At 38.6% G+C, this 20,405-nt stretch overlaps 1 protein-coding gene across 2 annotated transcripts in view; it reads left to right on the top strand.

Annotated features, from left to right (window-relative positions):
• Positions 1-2,589: 2,589 nt before the first annotated feature.
• LOC115518889 (olfactory receptor 10AD1-like) overlaps positions 2,590-20,405 on the top strand; it is a 90,849-nt gene continuing 73,033 nt past the window's right edge. For both annotated transcript variants that reach the window (XM_030322472.1, XM_030322473.1), the window contains exons 1-2: positions 2,590-3,426; positions 19,781-20,003. The gene's annotated coding sequence lies outside the window, so the exon portion shown is untranslated. The remainder of the gene's footprint in view (positions 3,427-19,780; positions 20,004-20,405) is intronic.

Here is a 20,405-nt window from a genome sequence, read left to right as displayed (position 1 = left end):
TCTCTGGTCCTTCACCAGGTTGCTAGAGCAGAGGTTGGGAAACTGTGGCCCATGGGCCAAAACCAGCCTGCTGCCTATTTTTGTATGGTGTGTAGGCACAACTCATGTGGACTAGCACTTTGAGCTGCAGAGAACAAGACATAATGTCCCCACCTCATTTCACAGTCCACTCCCAACATATGCTTCCCTGGCCTGGGCCGTGCCTCACCACTCTCTAGGGCCAGTGCTGGCCCCATACACAGTCCCCATTCTCCACTGGTGGCAAATGAAAAACAAATTTATATATTTTTTAAAATTTTTTTTTAAAAATTATTATTTATTTTGAGAGAGCACACGAGCTGGGGAGAGGCAGAGAGAGAGGAGAAAGAGAGAGAATCCCAAGCAGACTCTGCACTGTCAGTACAGAGCCCAGTGTGGCGCTCGACCTCACGAACTGCAAGATCATGACCTGAGCTGAAATCAAGAGTTGGACACTTAAACCAACTGAGCCACCCAGGTGGCTAAAAGACCTACCTTTACCTTTAACAAGGTAGGAGTAACTTTTCATGAGAAAAACGCATAGAATACCATAGTTAATAACTTGAAAAATTTTAAGCACAATACTCATGTTTAACAACACACTGATAAAACTGAGATGGATCAAAGAGTTAAACATATAAAATGAAAGCAGGAAGAAGTTTATGTATTTATCTGATTTTAGGAAGAAGAAATATTTTCTAAGTATAAAATTAATGGAAGATACCACAGAGGAAATACTGACATGATTATATAAAAATCTAAAAGTTTTGTGCATTAAAGGATTAAGACAAGAGTGAAAAAGCAAACTGAGGAAAAATCTGCCAAAACAGTCTAAGAGTTATTTCAAAATTAAGAGTAAACCCCCAAATTAAGCAATATATAAATGAAAATAATGGTTACTATGTGAAAAAACAAGCTCTTCCCTTGACTATAATAACATTACAAAGGAAGTAATAATTTTTGACCTATCAAAGTAACAAAGATTATTTTTTAATAAAAACAGAGATAAGAGACTTCTATTCCCTGATAAGATAATCACTTCCACTCAACCTCTCCTATAAATAAAAACCTTGGACTAAAATATATAAAACTACCAGAAGCCTCTAAAAAGCAGATAAAAGCAGGCAGACTGGCTCAGGGTCTCAGGACTTAGGGGACACGGTAGCTGCAAGTTCCTTGAGTTTTCTTTTTTGCCTCATATATATTCTGAACGCTAGAGCAGCCTAAAAACCAGAACTTCCAATGGCCCAGACAGGAAGAAAAAAAAAAAAAGGAGAAAATTCTATTCTGTCTAGCTATAGGACTGGCAAATAAGAAAGGGAGGACCATGGGATGGAATCTTTCCAATTTTTACCTATCCTATTCCAGGTGGTTATCCTCAAACTAGCAGCACTCCTTCCCCTCCTCACAACCAGTGAGGTAGCTCCTGAAAGGCAAACCCTATTTCAGCCTTCTACTCTATTCCAGGGAAGTGCCAATAAAGAGGCAGAGCAACTCCTCCTCCCCACTGTGCAGCAGTAGCAGATTCCGCATAACATAATCCTACAGCAACACTGTAGGGACTCAGCAGAATGGAGATGACAGAAGAAAGAGTCACTGAGCTTGAAGATAAAAAAAAAAAGTATTCAATATAAACAAGGAAAAAAAATGAAATGAGTTGAAAATAGTCTTAGAGACCTGTAGGACAATATCAAAAGGAACAATATTCATGTCACAGAAGTTTCAGAGGGAGAAGAGAAAGAGACTGGAGCAGAAAAAATACATAATCATACATACATATAAAATAGTTGAAAATTACCCAAATTTAGTGAAAGGTATAAATTCACAGATCCAAAAAGCACAGCAAAACCCAAACAGATGAACTTAAAATTATAGTCAGACACATCATAATCAAACTACTTAAAAAACTGGAAGAAAAAAACCTGAAAAGCAGACAAAGAAATACAAGACATTACATTAAGGGGAACAAAGACTCAAATCATGGCATTCAGGCCATTAGTTAGTGGAACATTTTTAAATGACCAATTATTGGTCCAGATGGCTTCTAAAATCCCTTCTGTGGGTTGCAAATTGAATATGGTGTTTGCGTGTAATTGAATGGACAACTGTACACACACATGAAAAGGAGATACTGAATAATTCACTAAAGTGTACTACCTTCTCTGCATGAGAAGGATTAGAGAGAAAAAGAAAAGGCCTTACTGTTCCCTAGGGCACTGATTCTCAAAATGTAGTCCTTATACCCCTGGGAAAGTCAAGACTTTCGGGGGAGTATCACGAGGTCAAAACTTTTCATAATAATCCTTAGAAACTATTTACCTGTGTTGACCTTGACTCCAATAGTGCAAAACCAATAGTGGGTAAAACTGCTGGCGTTTAAGCATGAATCAAGGCAGTGGCACCAAACTACTAGAAGACACTATATTCTTTACCACTACACACTTCTAGAAAAGAAAGGGAAGAAAAGTTTTACTTTAAATATCGTTGATGAAGCAATAAAAACTAATTTTATTAAATCCAAACCCTTGACTACCCTTTTTTAAATATTCTGTGTAGCAAAATATTTATATTTATTTTTATCTTTACTTTTTATCTTATTTAAAACTTTATATTATTTTTATTTATATTTATGACTGTATACCTAAACCAATTCTACTATGTACTGTCCCAAAGAAAACAGGGTGAGCAACATTTCCCCTGCTTATTCTACCTTCGTCCTGTTCACGTCCTATACTGACCACGTAATGAGTCTCCTGCCTCTTCCCTTGCTGTAGAATATTTGTGTTCGGAAAGCCTCCATTTCTGGATCTGCTAAAATCGTTCTTCAAAAATTCGCAAACTTCCCCACCTCCAGAAGTGAAGGTTCACAAACAGACCTGGCAGGGATGCAGGCATAAGACTCGCCAGGGAGGTGGAGGGGACCTCAGAAGACCAGAGGAATCCAAATTAAAATGATGGTTCACAGGTAACCTAATTCGGAGAGAGGGCGCAGCCTCCCCAGGCTGCCCCGCCCTCTGACCTAGAAAACCCGGAACTCACGAGTCAATAGTGGCCAAGCCCAGGAATTATAGTGGGCGGTGCTTCGCTGCAAGAACAAAACAAAACAAAACAAAACAAAACAAAACAAAACAAAACAAAACAAAACAAAACAAAACAAAACAAAACACCTCAAACCTCCTCCCAGGAGCCTCCGCGCGGTGAGAAAAGCAAATGTTAGCCAATGAGAGCAGCTGTTCCGTGGCTTTCCCGCCCTATACCCCAAAGGCTGAAGGAAGGCGGCTCTTTAGAGCCAGCGGGGAGTTATAAAGGACCTCCGTAGCTGCTGCCAGAGAGCATCTGCCCCGCGTGGGATAAGAGGAACAAAAAAAGCTAAATAACAGTCAAAGGAGGAAATGCGACCATTATTAGGTAAGGCCTGGGAGCGAAAGGAACACTGAGAATGAAGGTTACTTTGTGAGGCTGGGGAGAGGAAAATGCTGGCCAAGTGGATGGAGGAAGAGACTCTTGGAGGTGGGAAAGAGTTGCTTGTGAAAGGTTTAGACCGGGCAGAGAACAGGTAACAAGGCATTTAGTCAGAAAGAATGGCATGGGCAGGGCCACAAGACGTCCTTTCTCCTGTGCCTAGACCAGGTATTTCTGAATAGTCCACAAAATATATCCTTTCCCTTCCTGTGTTCACCTGCAAGTGTTTCCTTGTCCTCTGAAGAGCTTTCCTACTACAGGTGATGGTGTTTCGGAGTGATGGTGGGGCTCCAGAGCTAATGGCCAAGAAAGAATTCTTGAAAAGTCTTTGGTGCAAAAAGGTGATTTTATTAAAGCACAAGGACAGGACCCGTGGGCAGAGAGAGCTGCACTGGGGTTGTGACGGGTAACTGGTTATATACCTGCAGGTTGGGAGGGGTTTAGGGATAGAGTAAGTGTCTAACGTATTTTGGAAGCAAGGTTTCCAGGACCTTAACAGGCTAGTGTTGTGAGGAAAACGCTATTTATTGCTGTTTAGTAGAACCTCAGTCATGAGACCATTTAGATGTATATCAGAGGGCCATAAGCTTGGAGTGTGATTGCCAGCATATATCTTGGGGCAGTTGAGATAAAGGAAGTAGGCGTATAGGATGCTGGGGGGGTAAGGATAATGTTAAGCCAAGATTCCCTTTTGCCCGTAGCAAAGCTCATCCAGGCAGCTGAGCTCCTAGAGGAAGATCACTCTGCCTGTTTCAAGGACTTGTCAACGGACTGTAGGCAATAAGGGAATTTAATTTGTCATTTGGCCTTAGTTTCCCACATTGCCACGGCAAGCACTTAAACTCCTTTCCTTTGTTCTTGGGTAGCCAGGAGTGTCCGAGGAATATCACATATATCCCACCTGGGGTTGGAGGCTGGGGCGGGGGTGGGGGTGGGAGTTGCTGTTAGCCTGTACTTTGCCAAGGGAGCTTGCCCGGTTTTCCCTCATCAGTCTCTATGCTGTACATTACATACCCATGACTTATTTTATAACTGGAAATTTGTTTCACCCATTTCACTGATCTATCCCCCCCCCCCACCTCTGGCAACCACCAATCTGTTCTCTATCTATGAGTTGGGTTTTTTCTTGTTTTTGTTGTTTTGTTCTTTTGTTTTGTTTTGTTTTTATTTATTTTTTAATATAATTTATTGTCAAATTGGTTTCCATACAACACCGAGTGCTCATCCCAACAAGTGCCCTCCTCCGTGCCTATCACCCACTTTCCCCTCTCCCCCACCCTCCATCAACCCTGTTTGTTCTCAGTCCTTAAGAATCTCCTACGGTTTGCCTCCCTCCCTCTCTGTAACTATTTTTTCCCCTTCCCCTCCCCAATGGTCTTCTGTTCAGTTTCTCAAGATCCACATATGAGTGAAAACATATGGTATCTGTCCTTCTCTGACTGACTTATTTCACTCAGCATAATACCCTCCAGTTCCATCCACATTGCTGCAAATGGCCAGATTTCATTCTTTCTCATTGCCAGGTAGTATTCCATTGTAAATATAAACCACATCTTCTTTATCCATTTGTCAGTTGATGGACATTTAGGCTTTTTCCATAATTTGCTATTGTTGAAAGTGCTGCTATAAACATTGGGGTATAAGTGCCCCTATGCATCAGTATTCCTGTATCCCTTGGATAAATTCCTAGCAGTGCTATTGCTGGGTCATAGGGTAGATCTATTTTTAATTTTTTTGAGGAACCTCCACACTGTTTTCCAGAGCGACTGCGCAAGTTTGCATTCCCACCAGCAGTGCAGGAAGGTTCCCGTTTCTCCACATCCTCACCAGCATCTATAGTCTCCTGATTTGTTCATTTTAGCCACTCTGACCGGCATGAGGTGGTATCTCAGTGTGGTTTTGATTTGTATTTCCCTGATGAGGAGTGATGTTGAGCATCTTTTCATGTGTCTGTTGGCCATCTGGATGTCTTCTTTGCAAAAGTGTGTATTCACGCTTTTCCATTTCCTAACTGGATTATTTGTTTTTCGGGTGTGGAGTTTGGTGAGTTCTTTGTAGATTTTAGATACTAGCCCTTTATCTGATATGTCATTTGCAAATATCTTTTCCCATTCCGTCAGTTGCCTTTTAGTTTTGTTGATTGTTTCCTTTGCTGTGCAGAAGCCTTTTATCTTGATGAGGTCCCAATAGTTCATTTTTGCTTTTAATTCCCTTGCCTTTGGAGATGTGTTGAGTAAGAAATTGCTGCGGCTGAGGTCAAAGAGGTTTTTGCCTGCTTTCTCCTTTAGGGTTTTGATGGTTTCCTGTCTCAAATTCAGGTCCTTCATCCATTTGAGATTATTTTTGTGTATGATGTAAAAAAGTTGTCTAGTTTCATTCTTCTTCATGTTGCTGTCCAGTTCTCCCAAAACCATTTGTTGAAGAGACTTTTTTTTCCAGTGGATACTCTTTCCTGTTTTGTCAAAGGTTAGTTGGCCATACATTTGTGGGTCCAGTTCTGGGTTCTCTATTCTATTCCATTGGTCTATGTGTCTGTTTTTGTGCCAATACCATACTGTCTTGATGATTACAGCTCTGTAGTAGAGGCTAAAGTCTGGGATTGTGATGCCTCCCGCTTTGGTTTTCTTCTTCAATATTACTTTTGCTATTTGGGATCTTATGTGGTTCCATACAAATTTTAGGATTGTTTATTCTAGCTTTGAGAAGAATGCTTGTCAATTTTGATTGGGATTGCATTGAATGTGTAGATTGCTTTGGGTAGTATTGACATTTTAACAATATTTATTCTTCCAATCCATGAGCATGGAATGTTTTTCCATTTCTTTGTGTCTTCTTCAATTTCCTTCATGAGCTTTCAATAGTTTTCAGCTTACATGTCTTTTACATCTTTGGCTAGGTTTATTCCTAGGTATTTTATGGTTCTTGGTGCAATTGTAAATGGGATCAGTTTCTTGATTTCTTTTTCTGTTGCTTCATTATTGGTGTATAGAAATGCAGCTGCTTTCTGTACATTGATTTTGTACCCTGCAACTTTGCTGAATTCATGTATCAGTTCTAGGAGTCTTTTGGTGGAGCCTTTTGGGTTTTCCATGTAGTATATCATGTCGTCTGCAAAAGGAAAGTTTGACTTCTTCTTTGCCAATTTTGATGCCTTTTATTTCATTTTGTTGTCTAATTGCTGATGCTAGGACTTCCAACACTGTGTTAACTAACAGTGGTGAGAGTGGACTTCCCTATTGTGTTCCTTATCTCAGGGGGGAGCTCTCAGTTTTTCCCCATTGAGGATGATATTAGCTGTGGGCTTTTCATATATGGCTTTTATGATGTTTAAGTATGTTCCTTCTATCCCAACTTTCTTGAGGGTTTTTATTAAGAAAAAAAATGCTGTATTTTGTCAAATGCTTTTTTTACATCTATTGACAGGATCATATGGTTCTTATCCTTTCTTTTATTAATGTGATGTATCACATTGATTGATTTGCGGGTATTGAACCAACCCTGCAGCCCAGGAATGAATCCCACTTGATCATGGTGAATAATTCTTTTTATATGCTGTTGAATTTGATTTGCTAGTATCTTGTTGAGAATTTTTGCATCCATGTTCATCAGGGATGTTGGCCTGTAATGCTCCTTTTTTGTGGGGTGTCTGTCTGGTTTGGGAATCAAGGTAATGAGGGCTTCATAGAATGAATCCAGAAGTTTTCCTTCCATTTCTATTTTTGGAACAGCTTGAGAAGGATAGGTTTAACTCTGCTTTAAATGTCTGGTAGAATTCCCCTGGGAAGCCATCTGGCCCAAGACTCTTTTTTGTTGGGAGACTTTTGATAACTGATTCAATTTCTTCACTAGTTATGGGTCTGTTCAAATTTTCTATTTCTTCCTGTTTGAGTTTTGGTAGTGTGTGGGTTTCTAGGAATTTGTCCATTTCTTCCAGGTTGTCCAGTTTGTTGGCATATAATTTTTCATGCATTCTCTGATAATTGCTTGTATTTCTGAGGGATTGGTTGTGGATAAATCCATTTTCATTCATAATTTTATCTATTTGGGTCCTCTCTCGTTTCTTTTTGAGAAGTCTGGCTTTGGGTTTATCAGTCTTGTTTATTTTTTCAAAAAAACAACTCTTACTTTCGTTGATCTGTTCTACTGTTTTTTTTTTTTTTTTTTGGATTCCATATTGTTTATTTCTGCTCTGATCTTTATTTTTTCTCTTCTTCTACTGAGTTTGGGGTTTCTTTGTTGTTCTGCTTCTAGTTCCTTTAAGTGTGCTGTTAGATTTTGTATTTGGGATTTTTCTTGTTTCTTGAGATAGGCCTGGATTGCAATGTATTTTCCTCTTAGGACTACCTTTGCTGCATCCCAAAGGGTTTGGACTGTTGTGTTTTCATTTTCATTGGTTTCCATATATTTTTTAGTTTATTCTTTAATAGCCTGGTTGACCCATTCATTCTTTAGTATGATGTTCTTTAACCTCCATGCATTTGGAGGTTTTCCAAACTTTTTCCTGGGGGGGATTTCAAGTTTCATAGCATTGTGATCTGAAAGTGTGATCTCAATTCTTTTGTATTTATTGAGGGCTATTTTGTGAACCAGTATGTGATCTATCTTGAGGAATGTTCCACATGCATTCAAGAAGAATGTATTTTCTGCTGCTTTTGGACGAAAAGTTCTAAATATATCTGTCAAGTCTATCTGGTCTAGTGTATCATTCAGGACCATTGTTTCTTTATTGGTTTTCCATCTAGATGATATGTCCATTGTTGTAAGTGGAGTATTAAAGTCCCCTGCAATTACCACATTCTTACCAATGAGATTGCTTAGATTTGTGATTAATTGTTTTATATATTTGGATGCCTTGAATTTGGTGCATAAGCACTTAAAATTGTTAGGCCCTGTAATTATTATATAATGCTCTTCTTCATCTCTTGTTACAGTCTTTAGTTTGAAATATAGTTTGTCTAATATAATTATGGTTCCAGGTTTCTTTTGACTTCCAGTAGCACATCAAACATTTTTTAATGGACAAGACTAAACTATCATAACTATGGATGCATATTTGTGTGATAAAACTGTATTTTAAAAAAGCAAGGAGTGATTACTGTAAAAGTCATGAGAGCATTTACATGTGGGGGAAGAGAGAGGATTATTACTGGGACAAGGTTAATAGAATTTCTGGAGTGAGGTGCACAGTTCTATTTCTTCACCTGGGTTTCTCCTACTGGAGTCCATGAGGTACCAGTTTATTGTCTTCTACACTTGCCTCGTTATAGTCATATAATTCATGCTAATTGAATTAATGTAATTCATAGTACAGTCTCAAGACATCTCACACTAAGGACAGAAAATCCTTACAAGATGGAGAGACGCTGAATTTTCCTGTCACCTATTGCACCCCTAGTATTAGTGGGTTTTAATGTCTGAGGGCACTTATATGTGTGTTTATTAGGGAGGGGTAATACTCATAGTGACTTGTGTCTTAATTTTTAATAGTAAAGTTATAAACTTTATATTCAACTTGGATTTTTTGTAAACGTTTATGTTTACTTCTTTTGAGATTTAGTGCTCATTTAGTTTATAAATTTAACAAATTAAATTTCCTTAAATATTGAACACCATTTACAAACTTTCTCTCCAGCATTAAACCCTGTTATACACTAAAAGGATTCTGAACCATTTATTTGTCCTGAAATTACACCATCTTTCTCTTTCATAATTCTTATGTGTGTCATGGCTACCATTTTGTAGTCCTATTGATATTTACTACCTTCAGAAGTAAATTGTTCCCCTGACTACCATCCGTCAGGGTTCCTTTCCTCCTATGTAGGGCCCCTCCAATCAGAGTAAACATTAATTATCACTAGGTCACCTGTGATGGACCTTTAGCTGGTCAGTGTAAATTCAGTAGAATAATTTGCCTTAAAAAATACTGTGCTTACTGATGTACTCAAATGCCTAGATATTGCAATAACAATATTCTTATCCACACTGACCAATTATTTTTTTTCTTCCTTTTCTTCAAACCTTTTTTTGGCTCACTTTCTTCTTTTTAACATCATTGACTGAGTCCAGTGGCTTAAATTGTAGCTGTAACTTCAACACTGGGGGACATTGAGGCAGAGTAGTCATTACTTACAAAGCCTGGCTTGCTCTGTTGTAGCGGTTAAGATTTATGGACTCTGAAGTCTGGCAAACTTGGGTTTGAATCACAGCACTAACACTTATTTGATGTGTGATCTTGGGCAAGTGATTTCACTTCTCTCAATTTCATCCATAAAATGTGGATATTATGAGGAATAAATAAGGCTGATATTTCTAGAGCATTTAGTGCTTTATTGATAATGTTGTTGTAGCTTAAAGCAAAATATAGTACTTACCTTGGTTCTTAATATCCTCTTTCTTATTTCCACATGTAGAAATCAGGAATCCTCCTCTACTTTGAGATGAATATCAAAATACACCTCTTCATGAAGTTGTCCTGATTCCCTCAATATAATATAACCTTTGCTTCTTCTTAAAATCCATGCACTTTGTGCCTCATTAGTGTACTTATCTTGTATCCTCAATGGATTATAAGCTCCTTTGCACAAATACTCCCTAAAACCTAAAATATCACTTTGCATATAGCATAGGCAATAACTGGTGAAATAAACCAGCAGTTACTTATCATTAATGCTACTGTCAGTGTTCTTCAGCCAAAGGCTGCAGGAACACCTGCAGTTAAACAAGTTGGATCTTTTACTCACTCATAGCAAGAGAGAACATGTACCACAAGGAGCTGTGGAGTGTCTCAGTAAGAGGATGTTAGAAAGAATTTATTTTGGGATTTGGGATTTGGTTTGGTAATTTGGGGGAGAGTCTGAGGAAGTGGAGGTTTTAGACTTGGTGGTTCTAAAAATCAAGGCAACACTATGATTGGGTATTAATAAATTTTATCTATGGGGAGCATAAACTAGGGCAGAGGCAAAGATGTAATTGGTAAAGAAGTAGCATTAATTCATTTAGTTGACAGGGAAATGTTTGGCATTGTGGGTTGTACAAGGTGTCTGAAGTGGATATCCTTGTGAGATTATGTCCAAATAGAAGACACCATAGCTTATCTGTGAGTGTCAAAGCAGTTCCTGGATATTAGGGGTAGTTTTTTCTTTCTCACTACATTCCATTTGTGGAAATCCCACACATTTGTTGTTTCTCTGTCAAGAATTACAAAAGGTAATTTTGCTTTGCTCTTGGTGTTGAACTCTAAGATTCAGGCTATCACAAATGTCTCTAATTGGTCTTGGACCTAAGAAGAAGTTTTCCTTTTGAGTAGTGATTGGGACCTTTCTTTTCCCCTCAAAATTTAAGAACTCCTTGATACACAAGTAGAAATATATTATTGCCCTTGAAAAATTAACCATGATCATACTATAAAGGCTTTGAAGTGACTTTGAAGTCAGACCATCTGGGTTCATTTTCCAACTCTGACACCTTTCTACACTTGTGATTTTTAGAAAGTTATTTAATTTCTCTGCTCCTTAGGTTTCCTTATTTTAAAAATAGGTTTGGGGCGCCTGGGTGGCGCAGTCGGTTAAGCGTCCGACTTCAGCCAGGTCACGATCTCGCGGTGCGTGAGTTCGAGCCCCGCGTCAGGCTCTGGGCTGATGGCTCAGAGCCTGGAGCCTGTTTCCGATTCTGTGTCTCCCTCTCTCTCTGCCCCTCCCCCGTTCATGCTCTGTCTCTCTCTGTCCCAAAAATAAATAAACGTTGAAAAAAAAAATTAAAAAAAAAATAGGTTTAATACTACCTATGATACATTGTTGAAATCATTATATAACTTATTAAATCCACTAGAAAATAAGTCCAATGACTGCAAGGATGGTTCCATATTCACAGATCAATCAACATGATACACCACATTAATAAAAGAAAGGATAAGAACCATATGATGATTTCAATAGATGCAGTAAAAGCATTTGACAAAGTACAACATCCATTCATCATAAAAACCCTCAACAAAGTAGGGATAGAGGGAACATACCTCAACATCATAAAGGCCACATATGAAAGTCCCACAGCTAATAATCATCCTCTATGGGGAAAAACTGAGAGTTTTTCCTCCACAGTCAGGAAAAAGACAGGGATGTCCACTCTCACCACTGTTATTTAACATAGTGCTAGAAGTTCTAGCTTCAGCAATTAGACAACAAAAAGAAATAAAAGGCATCCAAATGGGTAAAGAAGTCAAACTTTCACTATTTGCAGATGACATGATACTCTATGTAGAAAATCCAAAAGACCACACACACACACCAAAAAAAACCTTACTAGAACTGATACACAAATTCAGTAAAGTCACAGGATACAAAATCAATGTACAGAAATCTGTTGCATCTCTATACACCAATAATGAAGCAGCAGAACAATAAATTGAAAAATCAATCCCATTTACAAGTGCACCAAAAACCATAAGATACTTAGAAATCTAACCAAAGAGGTAAAAGATCTGTACTCCAAAAACTATAAAATACTTATGAAATAAAGTGAAGATGACACAGAGAAATGGAAAAACATTCCATGCTCATGGACTTGGTGAACAAATATTGTTAAAATGTCTATATTATTCAAATTAATCTACACATTTAATACAATCCATATAAAAATACCACCAGATTTTTCACAGAGCTAGAATTTGTTAGCCAAAGCAATCTTGAAAAGCAAAGCTGGAGGCATCATAATTCCAGAGTTCAAGTTATATTACAAAGCTCTAGTAATTCAGCCAGTATGGTACTGGCACAAAAACAGACACAGAGATCAATGAAAAAGAATAGAAAACACAGAAATCAACCCACAAATATATGGTTAACTAATCTTCAACAAAGCAGGAAAGAATACCCAATGGGAAAAAAATCTCTTCAAAAATGGTGTTAGGAAAACTGGACAGCAACATGCAGAAGAATGAAACTGGACCACTTTCCTACACCATACACAAACATAAATTCAAAATGGATGAAAGATCTAAAATGTGAGACCTGAAACAATGAAAATCCTAGAGGATAACACAGGCAGTAACCTCTTTGACATAGGCTATAGCAATTTTCTTACTGACATGTCTCTGGCAGCAAGGTAAACAAAATAAAAAACTATTGGAACGTCATCAAGATAAAAAGCTTCTGCACAGTGAGGGAAACAATCCACAAAACTAAAAGGCAGCCTATGGAATGGGAGAAGGTATTTGCAAATGACATATCTGATAAAGGATTAGTATCCAAAATCTATAAACAACTTACCCAAATTCAAAACCCAAAAAGTAAATAATGCAGTTAGGAAATGAACAGAAGACATGAATAGACATTTTTCCAAAGAAGACATCCAAATGGCTAACAGACACATGAAAAGATGCTCAACATCAGCTGTCATCAGGGAAAGGCAAATCGAGAGTGCAGTGAGCTATCACCTCACACCAGTTAGAATGGCTAAAATTAACACAGGAAACAACACATGTTGGCAAGGATGCAGAGAAAGGGGAACCCTCTTGCACTGTGGGTAGAAATACAAACTGGTGCAACCACTCTGGAAAACAATATGGAGGTTCCTCAAAAAGTTAAAAATAGAACTACCCTAGGACTCAGCAATTGTACTACTAGGTACTTACCCAAAAATACTGATTTGAAGGGATACATACACCTGAATGTTTATAGCAGTATCATCAACTATAGCCAAATTATGGAAAAAGCCCAAATATCCATCGCTAATGAATGGATAATGTGGTATATATACACAATGGAATATTACTCAGCCATCAAAAAGAAAGAAATCTTGCCATTTGCAATGATGTTGATGGAGCTAGAGAGTACTATGCTAAGTAAGTCTGTCAGAAAAAGACAAATACCATATAATTTCACTCATGTGGAATTTAAGAAACAAAACAGATGAACATAGGGGGAAAGAAAGAAAAAGGAAAACCAGAAAAAAGTCTCTTAACTCTAGAGAACAAACTGAGAGTTAGTGGCGGGGAGGTGATCAGGGAGATAGGTTAGATGGGTGGTGGGTATTAAGGAGGGCACTTGTGATGAGCACTGGGAGTTGTATTTAAGTGGTGAATCACTAAATTCTACACCTGAAACAAACAGACAAAAACCCCAATAAGACAAGAATCTTCTCTGGCTTGTTAACCACCCTATTCTCAACTAGTATTGTGCTGAGAAGCACATACTAGGTATTCAATAAATATTGGTTAAATGAATGATTATAAAGTACTTACAGCCTTACAACATATTAGGCATGTAAAAAGTTTGGCTATAATATGTATTATTATCATCACTATTATTATTCTCCTAACAGTGTTACCTCCTAACACTCTCAAGAGCTGTAACATTAACCTAGTTGTAATACTGTTTGGATCCAGTCATATTACAGCAACTGTGCTTTTCTTGTATCTTCTAATTGGTTCTAAACTCTTGAGTATATTCATAGGCTTTCTACCATCAAGTTTACCTGTCATCATAGTGTTATACAGTGAACTCCTTCAGCCAACCTACTGAAGCCCTTATTCTTATCTCTCTCTACAAAATCACTTCAAAGTCTATGTGGCAATTTCATTTGGAGCCTAATCCTTACCACACTGCAACCTTGAGATATGCCCGAGTCCTGTTGTCCTCACTTGTCTTTAGCACTTGATCCTTCTTGAACTTGCTCCTTTGTTACATTTTTCATTCTCTTCTTTATGGTGGAGTTACTTGGATAAGGTCAGATGAGATCTGCAACTGTGGAATACATTTTTGTCAAAATTTAAGAAGGGCTTGTTAGGCTTTGGTCTTTTTGCAGTGAGAACAGGATAGGCCTAGAGTTTGATCTTCTGAAAGTTCTGTGTTAATTATTAAATAATGGCTCATTGTGAGAGGAAGTGATATATTTGGTTTTGGGCACTCTACATTTGAGTTAATAAAAGGAGATATTCCAGAAGAAAGTGGAAATATTAAAATTAACCTTTAGTGAAAGTTAAGTCAATAGAAACAGTTTAAATATTTAATTGAATAGATTATACATCCTATGAATTTATTATACATTCCTCCCTGACCTTGTTCTTCTTCAAACCTTGCCCAAACCTTGACCCTCTCTGGCAAAGTCCAGAATTGTAAGAAAGCTCAGGAATGGAGTAAGGCTCAGGAATAAAATAAAAGGGTCTGATGCTCACATTACTCGGTAATTAAAAATAACAAGAGCTTTTTAAAGCAGTATTAACATGTCACCAAGGTCACTAAATCAGTTTAGAAGGCTGGCAGCACTTGTACATAAGAGTAACCAGACTCCCCCTTGCAAGCCCTCATATAATTTTAAAATAAGTCAGAGAGCCTGGGTACTTTTGGAAAATCTTGCATTCCCATAGGAGCTGTTTTCTGTATAGGTACTGTATTTTGACAATCATTTGGCCAAGTCAACTAGTCTGGATTAGTGCCTGCTAATATACCTATTACAATATTCCAGGGTTTATTTAATTATGCCCCTTTGACAGTTTTTACTATTACAAACACGCTACAGTAAGTCTCTCTTTATATTCCTCTTTGTGTACATGTGCATATAACTCATTAGAAGAGATCTCTAGAAATGGAATTCCTGGTTGAAGGGTGTATGCATACAATGTCTTGGTAGATATTGTCAAATTGCTCTCTGAAAGGGCTGAACCGATTTAAATTAATGCCAATAGTGTTTTACTGTTTTAATTTGCATTTTCCCATTGGTGCAGTTGAACATCCTTTCATGTGTTTAATTTTTCATTTGTATTTCTTTTGTGAATTGTTTCTATTTTTCTGTAATGTTTTATATTGTTTTATTATTGACTTGTAGAAGGTCTTTATACATTCTACAAGAAAGAAAATGACAGAATGTCAGATAGAAGCTAGCCTATAACTAGAACCTAGGCCCAGAAGTTCCCTACTTAATAGAAACAATTTCAGAGAACACCTACATCAAACAAGGCTATTTGTGACTCTGTTGGAGCAAGTCAAAAATACTACCACTCTGTAATCATGTCTGAGCACAGATAAAAATAACACTGTGCAAATTACAAAAAAATGACCAAACATCCCCTTCACCCAGCTAATACAAGGGCCTGCTACTGCTTTATCAATTACAGTTTCAGTTCTATTCAAGTCCTCCCACCTCTGGATAATTAAATTATCCAGTCATGGAATTGCCCCACGTTCTGGCAGACTCTCCCCAAACTTAACACAAGCCCAAATCACAAGCCAATTCCTCTTAATCCCCTCTTAACCCCCCACAGGTTCCCCATGGTGCATAGTCTCTCTTGCTGCAGCATGTAAAAATCCGACTCTGCTTACCTACAGGTTTCCTGGCACTTTTGGCTGGTGGACACAGACCTCTAGATATTGATTGCTCTCATTCATGATACAGATACTTTCCCCTTGTCTTTCTGTTATCTCTTAACCTTGTTTATGGTATCTTCTATTATTGATAAGTTGCTTATTTTATGTTGTCTGTTTTATCAGTCTTCTCCTTTATGGCTTCTTAGTTTTGTGACTTGTTTCCCTGCCTTAGGTCATAAAAATAGTATCCTACATATTTTTAAAGTTGTTTTTATTGTTTCATTCTTTAATCCATCTGGGCTTTAACTTAGTGTGTAGATAATGAAGGCTGAAGTTCTTTCCAAACCTAGGGACACTTTAGGACTTTATTCACACCCATCACTTTCTCTGGGTCGCTTTCCTTGACTCTTTCTACCTCTCCATTTCAACAGTATGGGTTAGGAGTCATTGTGTTTTGTTCCCATAGCACACATCACAACAATCATCACTTGTCTTAGACTAGTTTGCTTGAAAGCAAGGGCAGCATTTATTTATTTTACTTCCATGTCTAGTATGTTGCCTACACAGTAGAAGTTTAATATTTATCAACTGACTGCCTATTCTCCTTACTTCATCTCCTGGAGAGCAAAGGCCAGATCTTATTTAGTGGGCCTTTATCGGTGTATTTGAGATTTGATTTGAGAATGAAAGAAACCAGAAATTGTAGTCCTTGGGCTGTTGCCGTGGCAATGGGGCGGGTTTTTCAGGTCTGCACCCTCAGTTATGCTTTCCAATGGCTAAGAAACTGACTGCTTGCCTCACTCCCTTTCATAATTTTCACCCCACCTATTTACACTTAAAACTAAAATTATGCAAACTGCATAAGTAATTTCCGGGCAGTTTTGCAAAATCCCTTTCCTGGGAGATCTGGCTCCCTCTTGCATTAAGGCTGAGGGGACATAACGTAGTGGACTCCTGTCCTCCAGGTACCACAGGCATCAGGACCAAGGGACCATGCAGGGTCCCGAGGCTACCGCAAGAGGTGCTGGAGAGAGATTAGGTGCCAAGAGTGGATAAAAGCCAAAAGTACCTATCTTTTGAGTACTTTCCCATATTCTGAAACCTGGGTGAGTCTAATCTGAACCATCCAATGGGTCAGAGCATGCGCGCCCCCTTGGTGGGGAGGGGGAATCTGCAAACGGAAGTGGAGCCGTAGCTTGTGGGGAATGTAGTCTCAGGGCTTCTTAAATGGAACTAGGAGGCCACTCAGCCCCAGGACTGTCTCAGTCATTTGCCTCAGAAGGAAGAGTCTGTTGTGCTCCTTATTAATGAGACATAGAATAAGAAATGGGTGAGATGATGGCTACAGACAATCTGGGGTAGAATTTGACAGATTCCTAAATTTCACCCTCCTGAAGATCAGGGGCTGCTCTCCTTCAGTTTCTTTCTTTGAAACTGCTGAGGGTTCCAGAAACCGACTAGGAGTTTTATTTTGCTCACCTAAGCATTGGAGTGAGGGAGTGATGTTGTGTTTGGTTTCTGTTTCTTTTTCCCCGGAGAGTGCTAATAGGAAAACTCAAGTCTGTGAAGATGCTTAGCACAGTGCTTGGCACAAAGAAGCCAGTAGGTTTGTGGCCTTTGTGGAACCTAATATGGTAAAGGCCTCTGAGGGTAAAAGTGATTACCCATTATGGGGTACCGACTTGAAGGGAAGAAATATATGGTTTGGGTCAGAGGATCTATGGGTCTGTCCTTTCTCATTGCTTGACTCCCCATAGTAGCTCTTGAACACTCCCTCATTTCACTGAAGAAAAAAACCGAGAGATAATGAGCTCAATCAAGGTCCTACCATGACATAGCAACAGCATTGAAACTAGTACCCAGGGCTCATTCTCCAATGATTTACCTACAGGCAAGCCAATGAGGTGTGGAGATCAGCTTCTCACACTTCTGAGAGTGAATAAAGGCTAGGGAGGTAGTGTCAGGGAAAAGTGTCGTCAGAATTCTGGCTTTCTGCCTAGACAAATGGATGTCTCTACATCTGGGGAGTTTCTTATGTCAGTTGGCTATACAAAGTAAGTTTACCTTTCCCATGAGCTTTGGGTTGTGAGGAATAACTGAATCTCCAGTGATAAGGAGCCTGGGACCCATGAAATTGGTAAAGTAGACATACTCAAATGTGTCCTATGCTCTAACCTAAGCTGTATTATCCCTTCTATTTTATGTCCCCTCTTCCTTGTAGTGATTATTATTATTATAAGTTCTAAGCTAATCTATGAGAGACGCCTGGGTGGCTCAGTTGGTTGGGTGTCCGACTTCGGCTCGGGTCATGATCTAGCGGTTCATGGGTTCGGGCCCCGCTTCAGGCTCTGTGCTGACAGCTCAGAGCCTGGAGCCTGCTTCTGATTCTGTGTCTCCCTCTCTTTCTGCCCCTCTGCCACTCATGCCCTATCTCACTTTCTCAAAAATAAATAAACATTAAGCTAAACTATGAAATGATAGAGTTAGAGGATTTTATTATTTTCTTCTTAGATACCTTCAGAAATTGAATTCCTAATTCAATGATAATCAGCAGCATGGGATTTAGAAAAAGCAGAGGTCTTAGCCTTAGGAAAGCCTAGATTCAAGTCCCAGCTTGATCATTAAATCTGACATAAATTACTTCTCTGAGTTTTCTTATCTATTAAATGGGAGTACTGATACTTTATCAGGCTGGGGTCGAATACACATGAGATTTTTACCAGAGTAAAGCACTTAACACATGGTGAAGGGTACATGGGTTCAAGGATTTTGAGCTTCAGGTCCCCAAATGTCCCTGAGTTGTGTTTGAAAAAGTAAGAAGTAAGTAAGAAGTAAGTAAAAAGTAAGAAGTAAAAAGTAAGAAACACAAAAAGAAGTGTTTAGAGGAAGTTCTGGGGAAAATCTCTTTTCTGAGGGAATGGTTAGCAGGAGGTATGTAGTCAGAATTTGGAATGCCAGCATGTAAATTAAGATGGTGTTTAATTTCCATAGAGTTCCTGTATATGCCAGGCTGGACTTCTGAGAGTCCATATCTATTTTCTTAAAAGATGGCTTTTCCCCTGGCCTACAGTTGTCCTCCAAGCTAGATAATGGCCAGGCATTGGAGACAGAAGAGTAACCTGTGTTGAAACTCAGGAACATCCTCCCTGGAATCAGGAGTTCAGCATAAATGGGGGCTCTTTCGGCCCAAATATTTCTTTCCATAGCTTCTTTGAATTAGCTCTGACTCAATTCTGGCAGTTATGCCTTGAGGGGTTGAAGTCAAAATTACACCAAGGAACACATACTGGAAGGACAGGAGCAGATTCTTAATGTTCTGCCCAAGGATATCTAGTTCTGTGTTCAGTAGCAGAATCCAAAAATTGATGAGGATTTGTAACCATGACATAAGAGAAAACTTGCAGAAAGAGTCCTGGAAGTTCACATAGTAGGTGAGATAGGGCACTTGGGTTATCCAGGAGAGAGGGAATCTAGAAGGGCAGAGTTGAAGAGAAGGAATAGAGCTCATTGGCTCTTTGTTTCCCATAAGGACACACACAAATTAAGTATGTGGAATACTGGAAAATATTCTTGAGGATTTTCTTCCAAAAAGGAAAAAAACAAGCAGCAGTGAGGAAGAGATTTATGTATCTTTGGGCCAGTATCCTTGCTGTGTGTTACAAGATTTGTATTTCTCTTGGGCCTCTAATCTTTTTAGAGAAGTTTGTGATTCTTTCCTAAGGCCCTATACCTCTAATATTAATTTGTCTCTTTGCTTATAGTTATCAACTACTGTAGCATAGCAGAGGTCATGATGGGAATACATGAAACTAGAAGGCATGAATACAGGGCAACAAAGTTGAGAAGAGATTGGAAGGTCCTTCTTCTAACTCTCAGTACGCTATATCTCAGGAGATCCTAGTTTTAGGTTTAGGCCAAAGTCTTTTGGAAATTTATTTAATATCCCTAATAACCCCTGAAAACAGGACTCTATTTTCTCTTTCCCCTTCTCTTTTCCTCAGGTCTATGCATCTCAAGCCAGTTTTCCAAGAAGTCTTAACCCTGAATTCTATAGCAACAAGGAATGGTCTTCAAGTCTAAATACAGAAATAGGACCAGAAACTCGATGGAATTGGCATTACTGACTTCCCCAGTACAGAAAACTAAACCATAATTTGAAGAACTTTCCTAAGAAGAGGAGTCACAATATCTGTATCCCAGATTGGAGGAATAGGGAAAGTCCAGGTAAGTGAGTAGAAATGTCTGTTATTTAAGCCCAATATAGACGGAAAACAGGTTATGACCTTTCTCCTTCTTCCCTCAACCCAAACTTCTTACTCTCACTTTCTGAGAAGCAAATTCAGTTTGGGACCATCCTAGGGCCAAGCAACAGATGGTCTTGAAGGCAAACTATCTTTCTAGAATCAATTTTATGGAGAACAGATCTAGATTTCAAATCAAGGATGAAAAACACATAAAAAATACATTTCAGTTTTCATTTTCCTAGTAATATTACCTTTGGGAAGATAGACCCTTTTGTAATGAAGAAAATAAGAATATTCCTTATTTCTAATTACTTTCTTCTTCTCTAGATCACTCACCTTCCTAGTTTCCTTCTCTTCCTGATGATAGTAATTCTAGAGACCG

This window comes from Lynx canadensis, chromosome B4 (assembly GCF_007474595.2).
Source record: "Lynx canadensis isolate LIC74 chromosome B4, mLynCan4.pri.v2, whole genome shotgun sequence".
Lineage (NCBI taxonomy): Eukaryota > Metazoa > Chordata > Mammalia > Carnivora > Felidae > Lynx > Lynx canadensis.
The sequence above is the reverse complement of the archived record's forward strand: the minus strand, read 5'-3'. Positions and strand labels throughout refer to the sequence as shown.